Source organism: Felis catus, chromosome F1 (genome assembly GCF_018350175.1).
Source record: "Felis catus isolate Fca126 chromosome F1, F.catus_Fca126_mat1.0, whole genome shotgun sequence".
Classification (NCBI taxonomy): Eukaryota; Metazoa; Chordata; class Mammalia; order Carnivora; family Felidae; genus Felis; species Felis catus.
Window position 1 is genome coordinate 52,889,904 of NC_058384.1, and position 25,001 is coordinate 52,914,904.

At 36.7% G+C, this 25,001-nt stretch overlaps 1 long non-coding RNA gene across 3 annotated transcripts in view; it reads right to left on the reverse strand.

Annotated features, from left to right (window-relative positions):
* Positions 1-8,547: 8,547 nt before the first annotated feature.
* The window catches only part of LOC109495741, a 64,989-nt gene continuing 48,535 nt past the window's right edge, over positions 8,548-25,001 (reverse strand). For all 3 annotated transcript variants that reach the window (XR_006591656.1, XR_002151389.3, XR_006591655.1), the window contains 2 exons: positions 10,275-10,411; positions 8,548-9,783 (listed from right to left, as the gene is read on the reverse strand). This is a non-coding gene — a long non-coding RNA (uncharacterized LOC109495741). The remainder of the gene's footprint in view (positions 9,784-10,274; positions 10,412-25,001) is intronic.

Consider the following 25,001-nt stretch of genomic DNA (forward strand, 5'->3'; position numbering starts at 1 on the left):
TCTTTTTCAAACTTAGGTGCTCTCTCTTCCAGAAAAAGCTTTACCTCTGTGAACTCTTATGCTCATGTTCTAAGCTCTGATTTTAGCCCATACAACCCCTTTCCTAGGTAAAAGGTAATTTTCTATTTCAGTGAATTCCTTGCTTTACTCTGCCAGTGAACCCTCAGTGGGCCCATCCTGGCCCACTTTGACAGCTCTATATAACTTTAGATCTCAGGAAGCAGGGCTTGGGAAAAGATTTTTACCTCTAAGATTTTGCTTATATCCCTTCTGTGACCAGCTCTGCAGAGAAGAGCACTCAGAAATGTGAGGCAAATAAAAAGGATAGTAAGAGATGGTCTGAGGAGCAGGGGTCAGGGAGGCAGATTAAGAAAGACCAAATAATATATTTGGAAGGTAGTGATAATATAAGTTTGCCTGGAACATTTGTATAGAGATATATTTGGAGAGCATTTCAAATAATAAGATAGACACTAGGGTGGGATGATTCTGAAATATGGTAGAACAAACTGAACATGCTGTTACCATAGCCCATGGTCAAAGGAGAGTCCTAGACGTTAGAGAGAGCTGATTTGTCCATTGCTTCAATTGTTGTATGTCTACATGAGGGGGCCCTAGAGATAATACAGTAAGATGACTGTGCCCTTCTTGGAAAATGTTGAGAGTTATTATTTTGCAGGGTGAACATAGTGTGTATGTGTGTGTGCACGTATATACTCTGATGGAGTTACCAGAAAAGATATTCTTGTGGGGTTATTTTTAAACTTTTAGTCAAATTTATAAAAACACAAAACCACTTATATAGTCCCTGGCCATATTCTTCATTCCTATCAACACCCATTCTACTCATAGCCTCCCTGACCAGCTCCATGTAGGCAGAGGCAACAGAAACCGAGATCAGATGTGCCTCCCTCAATTTATGGAATTACTCTAAACGAACCAGTTGAGAAAACCATTGACATTTCAAGGGATCCTCAGTTTTTAGCAAATGTAAGATCCCAGAATGAATTGGGAGAAGGAAGAGAGAGCCTTGGTGGTGGTGATGGTTAAGCAAACAATTTTCACCCCCATACTCACCCAATGAATGTACAGCTTTGGGGCAATTATAACTTTTGAAAAAAGTGTTGAATAAAATTTATCAGGGTCCAGAAAGCATTAGAAATTGAGACACACTTACATACGTCTATTCCTAAAACAACCATTGATACAGGAAATGGGATTACAATTAGACAGATCTCTAAGGTCACGTCAGCTTTACTTGAGATAAATGACTGTGGATGATGGGTAGACACCTGAATAATGTCAGAATTTTAGGAAAAAAGAGTTAGAAATGGATATTAAGCAAGAAAACATCAGCGCATGCTCCTGAGTCAATACAACTATTCCTATTTTACAAATGAGAAGCCAGGGTTGGATAGGATGATTGAATTGGCAACAGTCTCACAGTGTCCCATATAGAGTCAGAATTGAAACTAGGTTTGTCAGACCGAAAAACCTCAACTAGTTTCATTGCCACTGAAAACGATGCTTTTAAAGAGAACAATAGAGTATCTGACTAAAAAGATTATATTCAAATCCTGTATGTTGCCTGCATGTTCCATGAAAAATGGAACTTGGTACTTGAAATTCAGAGGAAGGTAAAAACAGCTGACATTTGTTATTTTCTTCATTGGAGAGACAGAGTAATAAAACTGATGGAATGAGAGTCTCAGAAACTACAGGTGATTTTAAAACAACTAGAGATGTGTTAATGAAAAACCTAGTACCCAGATTCTAGGCAATAAGACAAAATCTATGGAAAATAGTTTGAAATTATGTCAATACTTCTCTGGTACAGACAATCCACCCTGATGTTTTCTAAGTAAGAATACTTTTTAAATAAAGTTTTAAAAATGGTCATGGTTCTTGGCTTAGAGAAACATATAGCAGTGTATATAGCAAGAGGTAAAGTTTCTGTAAAACCATTCATTGGATGATTACTTATTCTCAAAACTTGTGCTGTGTGGCTTTTCCCAGAGTACACAGATGAAACCATCCATCTTTTCATTCATACAAAGGGTCTTTACCTTAGCATAACTTTTTAAATTTGTTTTATGAGAAGGAATGCTGTCTTAGTCTATTTGTGCTGCCACAGAAAAATCTTATAGACTGGGTGGCTTATAAGCAACAAAAATTTATTTCTTACACTTCTGGAGGCTGCAAAGTTCAAGACCCAGGCACCAGCAGATTTTGTGTCTGGTGACAGCCCACTTCCTCATACACTGTCATTTTCCCCTATAACGTCACATAGCTGGAGGGACGGGGGGCTTTCTTGGGCCCCCTTTTTAAGGGCATTAATCCCACTCGTGATAACTTGGCTTTCATGACCTAATCACCTGCCAAAACCCCCACTTCCTAACATCATCATTATGAGGGTTAGGATTTCAAAATATGAATTTGGGAGGGAGGTACACAAACATTCAGACCATAGTAGATGCCTTCTCTCACTAAGGTAACAAATGGTTGGGATGTAGTTTTGTTTTCAGCATCCCCATGAAGAAAGACATGAGCCAATATCGCCTAGAGGAGAGCTAAGTAACTTCAGCACCAAAGTTCTTGCAGTGTTGCAAGAGGCAGGGAAGAGGTCTGAACAGAATTTCCTCCAGGAGCCATAAATGAAAATTGCAAGGCACTGTACTGGTTTATAGGAATGTGGAAATAATTAGAGTGGACCTTTTCATTTCTGTAGTTGTATAGAGAGCTTGAATGGGTGAAACAATTGAGTGATTATAATGTGGTGTGATATGAATGGTAGAAGAGAATATAGGAGGAACACTCAAGATTCAAAAAGAGATATCTGTGTGAAATGAAATCTGTCCGGAAAGAAATGTTTGCATGGAGTTTTAAAGAAATCAGGACAATGGAAGGAGAATGCGTACTCCAGCCAGTGTTAGAACATGAGCAGGAGAGCAGGGAGTCTCTGGACAGCGTGGCAGGTAGCTTAGCATTTTGACATTTATTTTTTGTAACACAGATGGAGTTTGGAGGATCTGAGTTTTGGAGAGATTGTCAGGGTCCAAATACTGAAGAACCCCAGTGCCAAGTTAAGGTTCTTTTTATAACTGAAGAACATGATCAGATTTGCATTCTTAAAGACAATTTTAGTAACACTGCTGAGAATGATTTGTGGGGAGATTATGAGCTAAGGCAGGAGAAGTAAGTATGGATTTATGCAGCTTTTTAAGTGAGAGATGATGAAGGTCTGAATTAAATCAGCAAAGAGAGGAAATAAAGAGGAGAGAGTGATTAATTGGATATTAGATATAAGGGAAAAGTCAAAGATATATTCAGTTTCCTGCTTCAGGAACTTGAATAGATAGCAATGCCAGTATACCAATAATGAAAATATAGGAGGAAGACCCAGATAAAGTGGGGAGGGGGGAAATTATGAGTTTGGTTTGGCATGTGCTGAATTTGAACAATAAATTCATGTTTATGAAAGAGACTCAGTAAGTAGTTGAAAGTATAGACATGAAATTTCAAAGAAAAGTACCATTTGGTGGAATTTGAGAATTTTCAAAGAGTTGTAATTCAAAAAGGAATAAAGTGACAGCTGAACCATACGGAACAACTATTAAGAGTCAAGTAGATAAGGGGTGCCTGTGTGGCTCAGTCAGTTGAGCATCTGACTTTGGCTCAGGTCATGATCTCACATTTGTGGGTTCAAGCCCCACGTTGGGCCCTGTGCTGACAGCTCAGAGCCTGGGGCCTGCTTCTGATTCTGTGTCTCTCTCTCTCTGCCCCTCTTCTGCTCATGCTCTGTGCTCATAAAATAAAATAAAATAAAATAAAATAAAATAAAATAAAAGTTTAAAAAATTTTTTAAATAAAAATTTTAAAAGAGTCAGATAGATGAAGTATCTGGAGAGTGCAAGATCATACAAAGTAGAAGGAAATGAATTGGGGGAGACTATTCTAAGACAGGATCAAAGACAGAAAACACACAAATATGGAAATTGATTTCATTCAGGCCATTTGCAAATAGAAGAGAATTCCAGATCTGAAGATATGCCCTGATATCTATGTTTAAGGTTACATGTAATTGTAAAGGAGATTAGGGAATGGTAGAATTATAATCGCATTATCTCCAAGATCAAGGTAAATAGAAATTTTAGGAAAGAGTAGGTGCTCATTAGTTAGATCAACTTAATGAAGACAGTAAAATCCTTTCTCATGTTAGAGAATCAATAGTGGGGCTGGAATGAGTAATTTGAGAAGAACAGTGAGTACACAAGTTAGATCGCATGTGATGTGTAATACTAGTGTTAAGTGAAAGATAAGGCACGTGCTTTCTTATAAACGCATGCAGTAAATAGTTGGTAGGGGATACAGTAGTTAAATGTACCAGAATCAAGGAAAGATGTTGCCATGTTTTGTAAGCAGAAGGGAAATATATAGTAGATGGAATAGAAGAGATAACAAAAAAATGCTATCACAAAATTTAAATTTTGCAATTATGTAATCAAAAATTTTATATGGATTAGAAAGATATATATACATAGATATATGAAAGTATTTATAGATATGTTAAGATGTCAAAGGTATGATTAAGACAATGGAAAGATTTGGGGAAACAATCAGATTTCTGGGATATACATCTAAAACAATAATAACCTTTTTTAAGGAGATTAATTGATGCATTTTCCTTATGGATCACAAATTAGGTTAGGATTTTTGTAAGTGAAACCAACATGGAAGGTTAATCTAAGTGATAAAGCATAAAAAGGCTGATCTTTCTGTGAGTTAGGGAGGACATTTAATAGCTTAAAGAAAGTGTTAACAATGGACACACTTGTGCCTCAATCATACAGGTCCTGCTCCCATTTAAAGTAGTAACATTTAATTGTCACCACATCACAGCATGTGAAACACAAAAGTGCTCAGAAAAGAAAAAGCCCACAGGTAACAGGGCCATGTAAACAGGCAGTGAAAGATCCCCAGGGTTATAAATGATTAGTGGGAAAATTTGGCAAACATACTCAAATTGTGAATGTCCCCAGAAGACTCAGTTTTCAAAGTAAACTTGGAGGAATTGTACGTCTACAGACACTCTTTCATAAGCAGAAAGCTATGACAGAAAAGAGCAATATCTCAGCCCAGACACGGATATTTTTATTAGCACCAAATTATGCAATTTACACAGAAATATAAATACACACCACAGATATTATATAAAGCTCTCAAGTTTCAATTCCCTTCCCACTTAATGATTGTGAAATTCTTAGCCAAAAATAGTTATTATAATCACAGCCTGATTTCATGCGGATTCTTTTAAATTATGTGTCCAAATTCTACTATCCATCATGCTCTGTGTCTTACTTTCCTTTGTTTGCTTGTTTGCTTTGCTCTGTTTTGCTACATGCTTGTCTGAGCCAGGCTCTCGTCTGATTGCATCAGACATCTTAATAATATTGATAGAAAATCAAAGAATCTTGAAGAAAATGTTACAAAAATTATTTTTTTCATCTTTGATGGAAAATGTGCTTATGTCCACTTACTCATTGCTGTGAGAACTACAAATGGATTTTAAAGCTCTCAGAAAGGAATTTGGTGATAAAAACATAAAACCTTTAAGAAAGTCATCCTTTTGACAAAGGATTCTGAAGTCATGCATTTATCTTAAAGAAATAATTCAAATTATGCAAGAAAAAAAAGATTTGTGTTCAAAGATATTTCTGAAGAGATACAAATAAGCCTGGGGAGTCTGGGTGGCTCAGTCGGTTGAGCATCTGACTACTGACTCTTGGTTTCGGCTCAGGTCATGATCTCATGGTTCGGTTCATGGGATTGAGCCCCATGTCGGGCTTTGTGTTGTCAGCTTGCTTGGGATTCTCTCTCTTCTTCTCTCTCTCTGCCCCTCCCCGACTCTGCTCTTTCTCCCTCAAAATAAATAAACACTAATAATAATAATAATAATAATAAGCCTAATTTGTAACCATAGGGAAAGGAAGTCTATGTACTTGACTGAATGTACAGACATTCAAATAATGTGTACTATGAGTTGGATAGCAAGATAAACTGTTAGTGTTAACTGACAAAAGAAGAAAATACTATTATACACACACATGCCCACAAACATATTAAAAATAACAAAGTGGGGCACCTGGGTGGCTTAGTCAGTTAAGTGTCTGACTCTTGATTTTGGCTCAGGTTGCAATCTCATGGTTCCTGAGTTTGAGCCCTATGTCAGGTTCCATGCTGACAGCATGGAGCCTGCTTGGAATTCCCTCTCTTCCTCTCTCCTCTCTTTCCCTGCTCATGCTCTCAATCTCTGTCAAAATAAATAAAACTTAAAAAAAATAGAAAAGTGACAAAAAAGAAGTATAAGAAAATGTAAACTATAGATGTCTTCTTTGTAAGATTAGTATTCTGCCATTTCTCCTACATTTATGAATTATACACATTTTCAATGATATACACATATTATTACATAAACAGAGTAATAAATAACAATGGTAATAAAAAAGGGTCTCCCTCATTGAGCCCAGATGAGGGCATATGGGAAAAACCTGAGAATTGCTGTTACTGACAAACAATTGTTGGTCTTAGCATGTACTCAACACGGTCCTTGAGATAGCTATCATTAGAATCATACTCTTGGGCTTCTGGGCTCCAAAAAATCATTGATAAAATGCAAATATATTATGTTGGTCCATTAGCACAGAAGCCATTATTTTCTGTGAAGTTATCAGGGCTGGTATCAGTGTCTAATTTGACTAATCTACATAGAGGAAGGCCCAGGAGAAACAAGAGTCTAGGAAAATGTGTTCTATAATGGATACGGGAGAAAAGAAATTTCTGACGCATGAGACTTGATTTAGGAAATCCACTTAAGAAACAATGTATCACATAAAGTCCTAGACACTATCGGTTGTTAGATGCACTATTACTTAATGTGCCACTACAAAATTTAAAATTCTGCCAATTAAACCATGACACAATGTTACCCTACAACTTAAAATTTGTATACAGTTTACTCATTTTAAAACTATAGTGGACTTCCTTACACATCAATTTTTATTTGTGCATGTATAAAAAGGAAAATGGAAAGCAAAAGAAATTGGCTGGAATGTTTCTAACACTACTTTCTGAGTTCAACTCTTTTGAATAACTTTGCAACCCAGAGCCATTTATGTCTGTGTTTTTCACACAATATCATTAAATGAATTGGCAATGGAATTTTCTTCCAAGCTCTCCAAGTTTTGATGCTGTCACTTTCTTATACCAGAAGGTGTCAATGTGAGACATAGTGTATTTCTTGAAGTGGCTCTAAAAAGGTTTGTGGACTGAAACTCTGAGTGTCACTGTCTAATCAGGAACCAAGTTCACACATATGATAACAACTAAACCATAGCTGTTGGCTAGCCAGGAGTGATTAGAAGTCCCCACACATGATAAAATCCTAATTTCACAGAAATGAAATTGGTCTTAACAATGCATTTCTGAATCTATGACTAATATAGCAAGGTATATTGTTGTAGGCTAGTGAAGCATATGTGGGTACTGGTAAGTGGGAGTAGGGGCAGGGGCCAGTTCTTCAGTGGGGGCAGGTTTGTAAAGGAAGACTGACATGGCCACTAGTGGTCTTAAATACTCATCTTTCCCGAGTAGGCATAGCTGGGAATGCTATTTCCATTTTACAGTAGTGGAAATATATAGTAAATAATGTTTCAAATATAGTAAATAATAGGCAGAACTAGAATCTAAGTCTCCTGATTTCTGGGATAATCTGTGTTACTCTGTCATACACATAACCACTAAAAGAAACATAAAACTAATTCACATATACATGTATGTTAATTAGATACATACTCAATAAAAGGAATTTCTTATTGGATATACATTCACAATAAAAATTAAAAGGATAACAGAACAACAATATCTAACACAAGGGATATACAATTAATTAAACTTGATATTAATGTTTAAATATTTCATTAAAATATGTAAAACAGATGCTAACCATATCTCTTTTGGTTACCCTGAAGACACAGTTATTCAAAATGCAAAGCTGATGCATATATTTACCTACCTGAAAGATGTATTTTATCAGGACACTGTATAACTTCTCTCTTCTTTTCTTCTTTCTTTCATCAGTTCCCTTTTTAATTTGATTCTTCTAGGTGTATTTCTTTCCTCTTATTTTTACTTCTCACTCTCCTCTGTTTCTGGCTTGGTTGAGGCTCTTTTTTCAGTCATTATGCCCACGCTTATGTTCTACTAATTAAGCTCAAGGCTGAAAACCTGGCTGACTCTTAAATTAGAGGCTAAGTTTGCTTTTGAGTTTTCTCTACATGTTGTGTCTTCTGTGATCTTGATGTAATGATTTTCTGTTTGCATTTTAATCACTTGCCTGAATTTGGATTTTAACACATATACTTTTATCTCTACACAATCATTACTTTGTTTTCACTATCACTTACTACTCTTTGAATTTTCTCTTGCAATGTAATAAAATTAATGAAAATGCCTTACAAATACATTACACAATCAATCGTCTTACAGGTGTAAGTCTTATAGTATTCACCTTTTAATTTCAAGAAATGCAATATCATAAGGAAGCAGAAAGAGTATTAAATTGCTTTGTGGCTAACAAGAGAAACATAATAAGAACAGACTAAAACTTTAAAAATCGAACAGTGATGTTCTTTTCTTTGTTAACTCCATTGATCTACCCATTATGCTGCTCTTCTTCCAAGAAGTTGGGAGAAAAAGAACATTTGTGTAGCTATTTGGAAGATTAATAAAGCATAGCTTGTTATTCATAATCAGGGTCCTTGTTGGCTTCCAGATCTATTTCGATAGCTTGTGCAATTCAGCAACCATGAGTGATGCCAGCAGAATATTTAACAAAGAAGGTCATATTCAGAATACGCTATATTTTCCTACTTCCTGACAACATAAATTGGATTATCCTGAGCAATTAAATATTTGCACAAAAGGAAGACAAGAATTCCTTTGACAGGAAAGTTAAAGATTATGATAGCTTAAACCTGCAAAGGTGACATGTGTTATTTTTCTCTTGGCTGTAATTTGTTCGGGTGCTTTAATCAGGCAAGGGCATCTAAAATACATTGTAAATTGAAGGATTAGCAAAATGTACAAAAAACAGGATTGTGAACCCCCATGAAGATGAAAAGCAAAAATACATACCACTAGCATATAGAAAAAAAAATGTAGTAAGAAGATGCAAATCATATGTATTTTTCTTTCTTGAAATCCAAATTGTATGATTTCAACATGTTTTCTAATAAGACTTGAAATAAATGTAATTAATAAAATATAAATGAAGAATCTGGTTTTAGAGACAGATATGCTTATTAAAAATGACCATTCTGAATCAATTTTCTGAAAATTTTATCATTTTTGTTCTCATGAATATACAAATTCTATAGATTTTAATGAAAAAACACACTCCATAAGACCCTACTAGAACACTGCCTTCATAGCTCATATACAAAAGTAAAATGTGGTTTGCTAAGAAATGCAGTAGTCAAGGTAATTAGATTTTTTTTTTAACTCCAGGATACATTTCATCTTGAAATCTTCTCTCTGAATTAGTATTTGAGCCTCTGCTGAATATAAATTATCCTGCTAGTCCCTTTTACAGTATATCAATTTATTTTCAACACAGACGATTCTATCTGAACCCAGACCTGCAAAGACTGGTGATGATTTCAAAGATGCTCTCCAGAAAGGCTTTGTTAAAAACTGGCATCTCTTCTTTAGAACACTTCAACTTCCCTAGTGATGAAAAATAACAATACAAAAAACAATTTGAGTGTTTCCTGGGTTTACTTATCTAATCAGTTAAAAATTTAAATATTATTTGTGAATACAGGCTCTCCAGTTTCTTTTTTTGTACACATCTTAATTTCATCACCTTATCAATCTTGCTTAGCTCTTTTACCTCTCTTAGAATAACCTGTTAAGACATCAAGAGAGGCAAACATAAAGAATTCCACATTAAATACTAATTTAATAGAGGTGCCTAGCTCAGTCAGTAGAGCATGCTACTCTTGATCTCAGGGTCTAAGAGTCAAGCCCCACATTGGGCATAGAACTTACTTAGCAAGAAAAAAATTAAAAAGCACAATCACAAGATAAAAAATGGTCATTTGGAATGATACATTAATTTATTAAGAGGCATTCAAGTTTTCTGTCCCCTGGCTTCTGAAAGATCATTCTAACTCCTTTCAGGGTTCCACACCAGTGAAAAATATGGTGACGCTCACCTACTAAGCTAAGCACTAAATTGACTAGAGTCTCCCCCCATGATGCAGTTGCTCATGGATAAGGAGTATTTTCCTGGTGATCCATGATACTGCCCTATCTCTGCTCATCCATGTTCTGTCTGGTTCCAGCAGAAACACTGAAAAAAAAAATACAGGAAGTTAGCGACATATCCAGCCCTAAGGGGAAAGCTGGGGATGGGCTGCAAGAATTTGGATAGCTTAATCCAACAAACTGACTGGTACAATTTTGACTCCACCATTAACAAGCTGCGTGACCTTAGGCAAGCTATACATCCTCTTTAAGCTTTAGTTTCCTTGCCTGCCAGATAGAGGAAATAGTAATAGCCACCTCATATGTCATTGTTCTTAGGACCAAATGAGATAATGCATCTTCTACAGAGGAAGCACTCAATAAGTGTCAGTGTTTAACGTTAATGTTATTCCCCCACCCCCCACCCCGCCATGAATCTTAGAACATTGAAATAATATTCTTTCATATTACATGTCCTTTGTATACATGTTGCATTTATTGGAATATACTCTGATATAGTTAACTTTTTGAGTCAATAGGGTAGGTAACATTCCTTTGTTGCTCTTAAAGGAGGTATGTCTTCGCGCCAACAATAAGAAGAAACTAAGGGGAAAATAAGGAAAGGAAACCTCTACCCACTTCTGGATTCCCCCATTCAGATCTGGTCTTTGAAGACTCCCTAGTATGCTTCTAAGGGACAATGTCTAAACACATCCTCTGCCACATGGAGGCAATCAGGGAACCAGGGAGAAAGCTGAAAATGGACAAATTAATTTTAAACCAGATTATTTACGTTTCTATTGTTCTCTGTATTATTTTTTCCATTGCTCCCTAATCTTAATAAAACAATATGTAATTATTCTAAACAGAGCTAGGCTATGCCATGAATAACCAAGTAAACCAATGAGAGATCCCAAATGTGGAGGAGAAACATTGAAGTTAAGAGTAAAGCAAAATCCAGCCACCCCTCCTAAAAGAAGTCACTTTGTTAAGAGTCTGGGATTTGATTTTATAAAAGTTTTCAATACATTTGGAGTAAACTATGTAAAGCCTAAGAGATGCCCACAGGCTGTACTCTGATCTAACTGGTGGTCAGAAGGAAACCCTAGCTTTAGGTTCTAATGATCCCCTGATGTGTGGAAAAATTCTAGTTAATCAACTCTATCAAGGCTCTGAGGAGTGTCTTCTAACATCCTGATAAGGGCATTCTCTCACCAGTCGCACTGGAGACACAAACAATACCTGATGAGCAAGAGAAGACCCCACTGCAGTAGAAATATCCCAAAGCATTTTTGAACATTGTATTATGTCTAACCCACAAGTTAAAGGATTTTTACTAACACATTGAAAGAAAATTTGTATAAAGCATAGAAAACACAAAAATATGGAATCTAAGATTTTAACTTCATGTTACATTTTAAATGTATCAGATTTAGCAATTGAACTGTGGCTCTCCCAATTTGTAAACAACACATCTCTTTATCAGAAGAGGTATCACATGAGAACGGAGGAAATATTTTCTCAAATACTTGAATCACAGCTTTCATTTAAAGATGCCATCAAAGATATTTCCATTTCACCCTCCTTTCTTAAAACACACTTAAATGGATATAAGAATTGAACAACATAACAAAATTCCATCTTCAGTGAAGCAGAAGCAGAGCCCCAAACAAGAATGTCAATAAACAAATCTTGGAAACCTGTGTTCTAAGAGCTGAGTATACATTCTATGTGCCAAAACATGGCATGAATGTGCATAAAATCAGTATAGTCTTAAAAGTCCTATCCAGTCATCCTTCAACTAGGACAGAAAACAGAACAAAACTAGAAAGAGGAGGATGATCAATGGGAGAAAGAGAAAATGTTCTTGATAAAAGCTAAATTCAGTATAACAAAAAGATAGAGCAAGAAAAGCTAAAGAAACAAATCTTGCTGACATGAAATTTCTGGCTAAAGTCGACCACCAGGCTGAGGGTTGAAGAACTGAGGAATTGTGACTTTGCAAAACTCCATAATATGGAGTTATTAGCCATGGAGACTTCATGAACATCCAAACCAATAGAGGACTTATCCCCGGGGCGGGAAAATGTATTTAAAAGATCTTCTGGCCCCACTCAGATTTGTAGCCAAGTATAACCTTTGAAATAAACTGGTGAGGGTGCCTGGGCGGCTCAGTTGATTAAGCATCAGACTTCAGCTCAGGTCATGATCTCAAGGTTCGTGGGTTCGAGCTCTGTTGTCAGTGCAGAGCCTGCTTCAGACCCTCTTTATTCCTCTCTCTCTCTCTCTGCCCCTCCTCTACCCATGCTCTATCTCTCTTTCTCTCTCTCTCAAAATAAATAAATAAACATAAAAAATATATATGAAATGAACTTCTGGCCTTATCTACCCTTCCCCTAACACACACACACACACACACACACACACACACACACACACACACAATTCTTGAGCAAATAGCCAACCCCACTCAAATATAAGACATAACCTGAAAGAAAAGAACATAAGAAAATTTCTAAATGAAAGGAATAAACTTAAGCAAAATAAGTTTAACAACAAATATAACAAGAGAAATTGCCCAAGGACACTATAAAAATGATCAAGCATCGTCACAAAAAATAAAGACAACATTTCTATGAAGAGAGAGAGCTCAAAAGAGAGGAACAATGGCTGTAAAACAAAAGGAGGGAATTAAAAATGAGCCAGCAGAGCTCAGCATGAAGTTGGAGAAAATAATAAAAAATATTAGAGAGATGAAAGTCATTAGAGTATTATGTATAAAATAAACAGTATAAAAATATGGGAAATGATGGCAAGATTGGAGAAATCACACAAATGAGATGCAAAAGGGCAAAGATATAAAAATGATTATAGAGAAGATCTTAGTTAGAAAAACGAAGAGCAAACATCAGCAAAATTCAGGATCCTGAGAAGAAAAACAGAACACAAATGAAATTTAAAGAGAAATGTTCAAAGACATAATAAATTCTGGATCCTGCAGCTGCTAACTCTCCATGTGAATGTGTGATCCAAAGGTTTTTTTTTTAACTAAAGACATATTTTAATGACCAAGTAGTAAAAAAAAAAAAAACAAATAACAAATAACAAATAACAAGATACTTAGGGGATCAAGGTAAGACATAGCAAACATTAAAATCTCCTGCACTAAAATATAACTGTTATACAAATATACTTAAAAATTGCAACAAAGACACACACCAGTAACTCACAAAAAATAAATAAATGTTAGTTCCAAGTGCTGTCTATGTAACAACCAGAAACTGCTTGGCAGGCTAACAGGTATTTGCACACTCATATTCATAGCAGTGTTATTTTCAATAGCCAAAAGCTGGAAGCAGCCAAAATAGCCATTGACCAATTAGTGGATTAAAAACTATGTAAATACAATGGGTAATTTTTCAGCCTTAAAAAGAAAATTTTGACACATGCCACAACACAGTTGAAACTTGAAAACTATGCTAAGTGAATAAGCCAGTCACAAAAGGGCAAATACTATATGATTCTACTTACATGAACCTAAAATGGCCAAATTCATAGAAACAGAAGGTAGAATGAAGGTTGCCAGTGGTTGGTGTAAGGGGAAGTGGGAAGTCCTTGTTTAATGGATACAGAGTTTCAGTTTTGCAAGATAAAAAAGCTCCAGCGATTGTTGCACAATATGAATGTATTTAATGCTACCGAGCTGTACACTTAAACGTGATCAAAATGGTAAATTTTGTGTTATGTGCATTGACACTTAATAAAAGTGTTATTAAGTCATGAGAAAAACATAGATGAATCTTAAATGCATATTGCTCAGTGAAAGAAGCCAGCTACATACTCTATTTTCATTATATGAACTCTGGGGAAAGAAAACCTATGGAGATGATAAAATATCAGTGGTTGCCAGGAGACTGAGTGAAGGGGAGAGAGGTTGAATAGGTGAAGTAGAGCAGATACCTTATTTTATTTTATTTTATTTTACTTTTTATCTTATTTTATTATTTTAGTTTAAGATTATTTATGTATTTTGAGAGGGAGAGCAGGGGAGGAGCAAAGAGAGAGGGAGAGAGAGAATCCCAAGCAGGCTCCCCACTGTCGGCACAGAGCCTAATGCAAGGCTCAGTCTCAAGAACCATGAGATCATGAACTGAGCCAAAAAGCATGAGTCAAATGCTGAAACCATTGTGTATGATACCGGACGTGCCACAGGAAGTTCTTCCCATGGGGAAGTTTTCCTTTCACTTGTGTTTTTCAGAACTTCTCCTGAGTGGGGCTTCAATGGAGGAGTCATCCACTTTTAGTTCAAGCCAGAATATCATGCAGATGCATCTGTAAGTCAGGCCTAAGTTTTTTTTCTTCTTCTGTTAATTACTCATAGGTAACTCCCCATTTGATCAAAACCATGAGTTAACAAAGAACCCACAACAGTGGGAGCAGCTATGATGGAAGTCTAAGCTACCTACCAGTGCTATTTACTCATTCCTTCCGTTCCTGCTCAGTCCCAGTCTTTTACGTACCATTTCCATTTTACAGGAGAATGCTGCTGTGCACATCCAATTTTATGGTTGGCTAGACTAGATAATACTCAGTTTATAGTGGGCAATTGGGGGTGCATAGTCACTTTGTGTTCCAGTAGCAAAACAAGAGCTGATTTTCCATGAACAAAATGTGTTGTGAGAATAGGATACAGCCTTCCTAAAAATCACTAGGAGTCTGGCTCTTAGGCTAATGTAGAAGCTTGCTATTTAGCATCTACCACAGACATTTGGGACTTCTGACTCATAATGCCTAAGTGTCTGAGTAGCTTGTATGGCACCCTGTGTCTCATGCAGGCCCATTTCTTGCTCCAAGACATATAAAAACTAGCAGCCTTTGGAATGCACAGAAAATAGGGTAGAGTCATACAACAAATGATATATGTATCACATCTAAAATCCACAGATGTCCATTAGCTATTGTATCTCTTTTTTTTTGTGGTGGATGATTGAAAGGACACAAAATTATCTTTCACTTTGGAAGGACATCTCAACATGCCACAGACTATTGGACCTTTAGAAACTTCACAATTGTGGCACGGCCCTAGATTTTCATTGAGATTATATTTCAACCTCTTGCACACATGTCTTAGTAAAGTATGTAGGATGTTTGTACTTTCCTGCTCATCAGTTCCAGTTGGCATAATACCATAAATGTAATGAACCACTGTGATGTTCTATTAGATATCAAGATGATCAAGATAGCACTTAACCATAGTAAGAAAAAAGCCAGAGAACTGACATAGCCTTAAAGCAAGTCAGTAAAAGAAGACATGTCTCTATCATATGAAGGCTAAATGCTTCTGTTTTCCTTTTATGATAGATGAGAGGGAAAGACAAAGGATTTAAGATGAATACATCAGGTGTCAGAACTGATGTTGATTGGCTCCAGTAAAGACATCACATCTGTAACCACAAACACTGGCATTACCACCTGATTAAGTCATTTTAAGATACAGTCATTCTCTTTGACTCATGGTTTATGCACAGACCAAAGTGGCAAGATTAATGGATATGAGATTGGAAACACCAGTCGTGTACAATCTCATCAATCCCTCCTGGGATGTGGTATTTATTTTGTCAGGAGCAGAGACAGTTCCAGGAGCATCCACTTAGCAATTCATATTATAATACTCACTCACTCCAAACATAAAAGAAATGATATGAATATTTTGCTAGAAAGGAAGTACATCTTTTCCCACACAAAAAAACTCTGGACCTAGAGAACAATCAGAGACTGAAAGAACAGTCCTACTGGAGGCACAGTAAGGATAAACCAGAAACGAAAAAAAAAGTTGTGGAAATGAGGACAAATGCAATAGAAATGAAAGTGAAACTTCTCTGAGTATACTTTTTTTATGCCTTTCAAAATTTTAAGCCATGTATATATTCTACACTTTAAAAAGTAAATGAAAGAGAAAAAAATAGAAAATTGAATTCAGAGAGAAAGAAATTAAACTAATTCTACACCAAAATAAGATTATAAGAACAGAAAAAAAAAAAACAACTTTAAATCAAGTAACTTATGAACAAATACTCTGAAGCATTCTAAAGATAAATGGAAATGCCAAAAAAGAAACATCTTGAACTTAGTAGTTTTGGGGGAGTGGAGGTGGTATTTGTGTAACAACTCTAAAATTATTATATTGGTAAAGTAGGATAAAGTATATATATTGTTTTAAAAAATTTTTTAACGTTTATTTATTTTTGAGACAGAGAGAGACAGAGCATGAATGGGGGAGGGTCAGAGAGAGAGGGAGACACAGAATCTGAAACAGGCTCCAGGCTCTAAACCATCAGCACAGAGCCTGACGCGGGGCTTGAACTCACAAACCGTGAGATCATGACCTGAGCCGAAGTCGGACACTTAACTGACTGAGCCACCCAGGTGCCCCTATATATTGTTTTAAAAGCACCTTTCTCCTTAGAAAAGAGACACAAATACACAAATGTGGAATGGCTTAGGTGATAAAGAAACCTATATAGTTGAATTTGAATTAGAGGTATCAGTGTAGGATGATGATTAATAATAACAATAATGATAAAAATAACAATAATTTTCTAGCTCTATTTGCTAAAAGGGCACAGAACCAATGTTACCTGAACAGCAATGATCATATGTAGGATTCAGAACTAGGTTTCTAAATACAATTCGCCTCCCAAAATTTTACTAAGGATTCACAAATAGACCTGGTAGTATTACACATTTCAGCATTAATATTGGATGATAACATTAAATTCATTGGGATAATTCAATTTTCTAATTTTAAATAACATGTTGGATATTGTCCACTGGTGATTAGAATTCATTGTTATTTATCTCTATTCTCTCTTTGTATTGCAAGGACTGGGACCTTGGGATATATATTTCTAAATTCCCATGGTGCAAGAATTCTGAAGATAATTGACTTTTTTCCAGGGAGGTTGACTGTAATGAGTTTTGAATGGAGGAGAGGGCATTTCTTGTCTTGTAGCAGTTGAAGCATAGGCTTTAGCAGAGGTAAACTTTCAGTGGACAGCTGAGCTCTGCATTCTGTGACTCCATTAGATTTGGGACTATGGGGTAACTGTGATGTTGGGTACCACTAACAAATTTCTGTTGCAGTTCAGGTATGACATGAAAACCTACTTGTAACAACCCCCCTTCCTGCCAACTTCTTTATGCCAAACCTCCCAATGTATTTAGGTAGGTACCACTTCCATTTATTAAATACCTTTCCAATTGAAAAATCTAGAGGAGTTTATGTATTCTTACACAGAAATCTAACTGATATAAAAAATTTGCAATTATTTTTATTGTTCTTTAGAGAATACCTTAAGACATTCAGAAGCTATTCATGTAATTGTAATTGTAATTGTAATTATCTGAAATTTTTTTCTGACCTAATCTTGCAAGTTCATAATAATAAGTGTATTTCCTCTAAAGAAAGAATCGTTGTTTATATTCATACAAACATCAGTTATCATAATCGAAAGTACCCACTCAAATGTTTCAAAGATCATGCTCATATTAGAAGGTAGTTTTGGGGCACCTGGGTGGCTCAGTCTGTTAAGTGTCTGAGTCATGATTTCGGCTCAGGTCATGATCTCACAGTTTGTGAGCTAGAGCCTCGTGTCTGGCTCCACAGATGGTGTAGAGCCTTCCTGGGATTCTCTCTCTCTATGACCCTCCCCTGATTTTGCTCTGTCTCTCTCAAAGTAAATAAATGAAACTTAAAAACAAAAAAAAGACGGTAGTTTTAAAAATATTCCATGGTCTGGGTACATCAAATTCTAGATAATTCCTTTTGTAAACAACAAAAACCACATCATGTGGTGTCTCCGTTCTCCTCCAGCTGCTGCTCCTCACAGAACCTTGTCCTATGGTGCTATTACTGCAATTTGTACCACTGCAACCATCACATGAATACCTTCTCTAATATTTCTGAATGCTGGCAGTATCTTGAATGTATCATCTTCTTTTAAATCCGTACTCACATGTGTCTTACACACATTCACTCTACTGATCTTTGAGGAATGAGGGCTTCCCCATCTTTGCAATCTTGGCATACAAGGCAATGTACAAAGTAAGACTTTTATAAATGCGCTTGATTCATCGAGTCATTACGTGCCGTTTCCTCCACCTGGAAATCTATCCTTCCCTTCTTCCATTGACTAACTTATTTGTCCTCTGCAATTCAGCCTAGATAGCAGGCCCTTCGGGTTCCTCCTCAGCCTCCTGCCAGCCATGGTATTACCTGTTCCCATAGTTCCTGCCCTTGCTTCTATGAAACCACTTCACACACTTCTCTGTTTTCCTGCAGAAGCCCTGATGTCCTTAAGGTCAAAGGAGGAGTCAAAGGTCATTATTTATCTGTCCTAATTCAGGGTAGAGAAAAACCTGTTTCCATGAAATACCCTAAAAATTACTTAAAAACAATCTAGTAGGCAGAGTAGAATAGATGAAGGAAAAAGTGAAATACATTTGGCCATAAATTAATAATTGTTAAAGGGGGTGATGGGTACATATGAGTTCACTATACTTTTTTCTGTGTGTGCGTCTGTTGTTTGAAGTTTTCCATGGCAAAAATTTTAGCGTTCACCACGAACAAGTCAAGGAGTGATTAAGGAGTGTGCTGTAATCTAGCCCCCTCAGCTCCAGTATCTGCTACTTGGTCTCTGAACTGCTATGGGGCTGCCTGCTATTCCAGCTCATGCTCCAAGTGGTAGCTGGGCTGCTGATGCTTGCCTAAGATATGCATGCTGATGACATGGTGAGACACGCATGCTAAGGCTGTTGAGTCCTGGTGTCCTTGTATCCTGGTGTTGGAGATGATAATGACCGGGCCAAAGACTAAGGATACCATCTCTACAGATCCTTAAACAACCTCTTTTTAAATAATGTTAGCACTCGTGATTGACTCCTGGTCCTACAGATGTCCAAGTGACATTTCAGCCAAATAGCTTTCTTTGAGTTTTACTTACTCTCTTATGGCAACCACCCCCCTCCCCCGCCCCCCCCCCCCCCCAGAGGAGAATCGAGGTTTCTCCTAGGACACACGAGATGATGGTGACTGGTTTAAGGAATTATCTGATGTAGAGGTGTGCAACCATATTCAGAATAACACTGCCATTTCCTCTCTGACACTCACTTTTCTTTGCACCCAACTTGTGCTCATCTGACCTGCACACCTCCTATAAGTTGACCCTATGATTGGAAAATATACTTTTTAAAATTTCTATTTCTTCACTAACTAAAAATTATGTATAACACTGCCCCAGAAACTATGCATGTTATTTAAAAATTCAACTATATAATATTTAAAGGGAAGTGTGTTTTAGTGCATTATAATGTAAAAGACTGTTATTCCAGACTGTTATTCCAATACGGTATTTAGTCGGACTCTATCACAAATCATCTGGAAAAGCCTATAGGGAAGAACTGGGATAATTACTATAAATCACATTTGTTGTGCTAGGTTTTACTGGGGCTTAAACTAATCACTCATTGGAAGTTTGTACCTTTGGAAGGATCACTAACTTATTCAGGCCACCTATGTACTATTTGCTGCTTTTATTACTCCCTGGTCCCTAAAGCTAAACAGGTAATAACAAATCAAGAGAGGGTTTCATTTATGCTCATCTGCTATAAATGATTTTACTTTTGATTCTCTGCCATTACCTCAGGTAAACACAGAATCCAAATGTGATAATGCTTAGATTTGTTTTCTAGATTTTTGAAATGAATTTTAATTTTGATTTGTTCAAACCTGTCCAATGTAACTCAACATTTGTACCCAAGCTTAGATAACTTTAGAAAGGGATTTTTCCTTTTTTAATGAGTGAAAATTACATAGAGCTAGCAAAAGTAGATTTGCTTTTTCCTTTGTGGCTTCATCATATGTGGCTATTGAGTTCTTGAAATGTAACTAGTGCAACTAAGGAACTAAACTTCTCATTTTATTTAATTTTAATTGAAATAACCATGTGGCTAGTGGTTACCATATTGGACAGAACAAGAATAGAACCTAAAAGAGCACACCTTCCCATGGTGATAAAAGCAGTTCTAAAAGCCCAGCTATGCTGCAAACTTGCTGTATGGCCCTAGAATGAGGATTTCATGATCCAAATAAGAACAAGGTTGTGCCACAACAGGGATCCCTAAGTGTTATGTTTTTAATCTTCTTGTAGCTGTGGCAGTCCACACTTTTCCCTTGTTTTCTAGTCTCTTTATTGGTCTTGGGATCCTCACTAGAAAATGTATATGGTTTATGAGGACATAGCATCCACTGAATGGCTTATTGTCCATGGCAGCTTCCACATTTACTTGTATTCCAATGGGTAGAGCAACTGACTAGTACTTGATATCATTGCCTTTTCAAAAACAAATAATGGAAAGCTAATACATAAAATTCAGACCTTTTAAAGAAAATCACTTCTGCTTTTTTATCAAGAGAAAAACATGGGCTTCGTCATTGTCTTGATGTAATGACATAGATTTGTCCACTGAATACTCAGCAATGTAGATTTTTGTTTTGGTTTGTTTATTTTTTGGTTTGTTTTTTTTGGGGGGGTGTGTTTTGTTTGTTTCTTTCTTTAGTAATAGCATGGTAAATTCTGACTGTTAACAAGAGTGGGGGATTTGCTAACTTCAGGCAACAACCTTTCATTAAAGCTGTCCTCACCATAATTGTCATGAAATGCTACCATTATCACTTCATGGTTGGGCCAGCTGTTGTTGAGACAATACAGATTTTTCAAGTACATCAAACATGTGAAGCACAACTGAGATCCAAGGGCAAACGATATTAGAAAAGCAATTGTGCTGTACAAATTGTAGTGCTCTATCAAGGGTATATATTTATTTTATAGCTGTTCACATGTTTCTTAGACCTTTTAAATTTGATAGCTACTTACACACTGGGACAGTCTAGGGATATTAAGTATTTTTATATTTAAAAGTCCCCAAATGTTTACATCATAAACATTGTGCAATACAATAGTTATAATCATAAAATTAATTCGGTAATTAAATAGTCAAGTTTAACACAGTCATGTCAAGCACAAATTATAAATGTTCTCGTTAGCCTTCTAAATTGGTACTTCATTAAACAGCATGGAAAATCTGGGCAAACTAACATTGCAATGGAAAGCCAATAGAAATTTCTGACCTTTCCCTCCTTCTATTCTTGACGTGGCCAGTTCAATCAATACGCCCCTTTTAAGACACCCTGGTGTTTAAAGGGAAAAGAATGTAAAGAAAACTTGAGGGAAATAATTGGAGAATTACTGAAGTGGAGCCATTAGGTTTGCAGCTTCTAAGTATTTGCAACCAGATTTTATTTTATTTTTCTCAGTAATTGTGTTTCCTGATTAATTTTTTTTTCTTCGTCAGACATACACACTGAATTAGTAGAGCCAGTGTTCAGCACCTGATGTTTTTTAAGTGTGAGTTTATCTTCCTTTTCATTGTTAAACGTCCTGAATGTGCCAGGCACGCCTGCCTTCTCTTTCCCTTACTAACTCATCCCCATTGAAGTCTTTGTTCTTATTCCTTGGCGATGTGCTGCTTCTCAGAGGTCACCTCTTACCCAATATAAGGGATAAATTACATCAATCTGCTTTTTCCCTAACCTCTATTTAAAACTTAATCACTCTCTCCATCTTAAATATCTTCTTACAGTGTTTGTGATGCTAGACCATCCAGGGTCATTTTGTAATCTCTCTAATATAACAAGAATAATGACTTGCAGATGGGTAACTGCGCACTTTATTTCTTTTAAAGTCCTCGTTTCCTAAGGCTTTCTCTAAGGGAAGATGAGGGCAAATCTTACTAAAAGACACACACCTTTGGTCAGCTTTGGGTTAGCTTTAGGGTACCAAGGAAAGGTATTATTTCTGGACTTCTTTAGCAAGATGATAGTCGTAAGACTCTGGCTTTTGTAAGAGAAAGGATTTGTTAGTGCATGAGCTCTTGTTTCAGGTAACAAACACTTGGACTGGACGAGGAGATCACTTGTGTAAGGTGAGTAGATGGGTCTCAGCAGAATGAGTCCAAAGGAGGTAGTTTGAAGAGGGAAGGAAACAAAGGGGAGATATACCTGAAGACAGCATCACCTAGTGGTGCTTGAATGAGCATTGAATCTGAGCTTCAATAGTTATCCTGCCCATGACCTTAGGCAAATTATTGTGAACTTGGTTTCCTCATTTTCAGCCTTATTATTATCTGATGATGATGGTGCTTGATGATAATAACTACCTTTTAAAATCATTTTCTCATAAGGTGGTTGTCAAGATTAAATGCTAAAGTAATCTAAAACAAAGCACTGAAAACTACGTTTGGTACACAGTAAATGCTTTGTTAGTGTTTGTTGAATACATTTGTGTCTACAAGTCTCTGTTTTCTGCGCGTGACTCCTGGAGAAGGAAGGTCTTAAATAAGTTGCTTCCTACCTAAGACTCCAGGCAACTGCTTCAGAGGCTGCTCTCACACCAACCTGAATCTGCAGGCTGCCACTTCAGAGGAATCTTGGCATTACAGCACGGTAGTCAGGGGCGGGGTGGGGTGGGGACAGAGTTTGGTTTATTCTCTTGAGGTGACTTTAGTCCCAGATATGGACGGCACCTTGGGGCGGGGGGACATACACTGAAAGAAGGGAACATAGAATGAACTGAGGTACGGACTGGGGAGCTGGCTCCAGCAGGGTCACCACCACGAAGGTAAAGTATCTCCTATCAAAGATCACAACCCAACTTCAGAGGGTCCACACAGCCAGCAAGAGCCAAGGAGGGTAGCAAGAAAGATGACTAGCTGGGTCCTGACTCTTCCAAGAGAGAGAACAGGTCATAAGTTACATTAGCACTAGGTTAATGTAGAGGGTAAAACAGAGTGCTCAGAACTAGGGACTCTTACATATACATGGGGCATCAGTACCGGAGGAAGAACAAGGGAAGTTAGTGATCATACCGCATATTGAATGCCGAAAGCTCCAGCCTTACTTTCCTATTAGGTTGTCAGAATCCTGAATGCAGAATCATCCAGGCAGAAACTGAAAAACATTTTCTTGGGCCAAGAAACCAGGCCAAGATAAAATTGAATATATTGACATTGGTCATTACCTGAAAAAAATAATAATAACCTATTCAGAATACTCCATAAGATCACATTGAAAACAGCCCCAACCACACACATACATCCATATCACATGACATATCCAGTCAGCTTCTTACATATTCTTAAACATGAAAAGGCAACAAAGTATTATCAAACACCTTAACAAAACATGTCACATGTAAATTATCCCAAACAAGTAAACAAAAACCATAATGCATCTTAGAAAGAAAAAACATTATCTTCCAAAGGAAGAACATTATTATTAGCACTATCAGTGAGATAAGAGATGATAGTTTATGCATGGTACAGGACTGTGTGGTATAAAGAAACAAAAACATCAAGAGAATAAGAAAAGGCCTTTTGAATTTAAAAACATTATAGTCTAATTAAAATTCTTCTACTAGATTAGGAAGTTAAAACCGAGGAGATCTCCGAGAAAGAAAAGCAAAAAATCAAAGAGGTAGAAGAAAAAAAGGGAACAAGTAGAGCACTGCAAAAAAGTTCTAGAAAGACAGGGGAAAACGAAGGGAATGAAACTTGTGCAGAACTGATGGAACAGTAGTTGCCAGATTGAATCCCTAGCACAGTGGATGAAAATAGACCTATATATTGTGTTTTCTTAACACTGGGAGTAAAAAGAGAATCTACTAGTTGTAGAGAGGGAGAAAGAAACCACAGAGATCATATATGCGGTATCAAGAATCAGAATGGCTTTAATTGTTTCATCAGAATCAAGAAGATAATGGAGCTTCAAATTATGAAGAAAATTCTATACCCAAAAAAAGGCAGTAGTCAAATAATACTTTTAAACCTTCATGGTCTTAAAAATTGTATCTCCCACATACCTTTTCTTAAAAAGCCATTGAGGAAATATTACACTTGAACTGAAACACAAACCAAGAAAGAGGAAGACATGAGCTACAAGACAAGAGTCAACAAAAAGGATATAGCAATGGATTTCCAGAGAGGATGGGGAAGGAAGTGCCCAAAAGGAGTAGATGCATAGCAATGACATAGGGCGATGGGTCCAGATTGGAATACTGTGCCTCAAGAAACAATGCTGAGGAGGGTTCTTATCACCAATATCCCCATTGCCACTCTGGCCACCATCTTTTTAGCCTCAGAACAGAATGCCCAAATGAACTTTACTCATAATCATATCTACACCTGTATCAATTTGACCTTTTGTCAAAATTCTTCTTTTTTTATGTTTCTCCTTCCTGGATCAGCTGATGACCCCCCATTTCTCCCTCAAAGCAAGGAGTCTTCTTTGATCTATATTTAAGAGCAGGAAGTAGACCACGGGAGCTTAGAAGCAGGGAATTCCATATCACCCCACAATTTCTAGTCATATTCTCGGCCTGTCAGATCACTCAATTTTACCAAGTCTTTTGTTTCTTAGGATTGTTTCGTGTCCTTACCCACTGACTTCCTCAAACTCTCAAAGAGGCTGAAGTCAAACTATGATCCAGAGGCTCTGTTTAGCTTAACTTCTTTTGGATCCTTCTTCTAACATTGGTGATATTGTTATTCCCTTTTGCAACCAGGTTTGTTTTTGCTACATG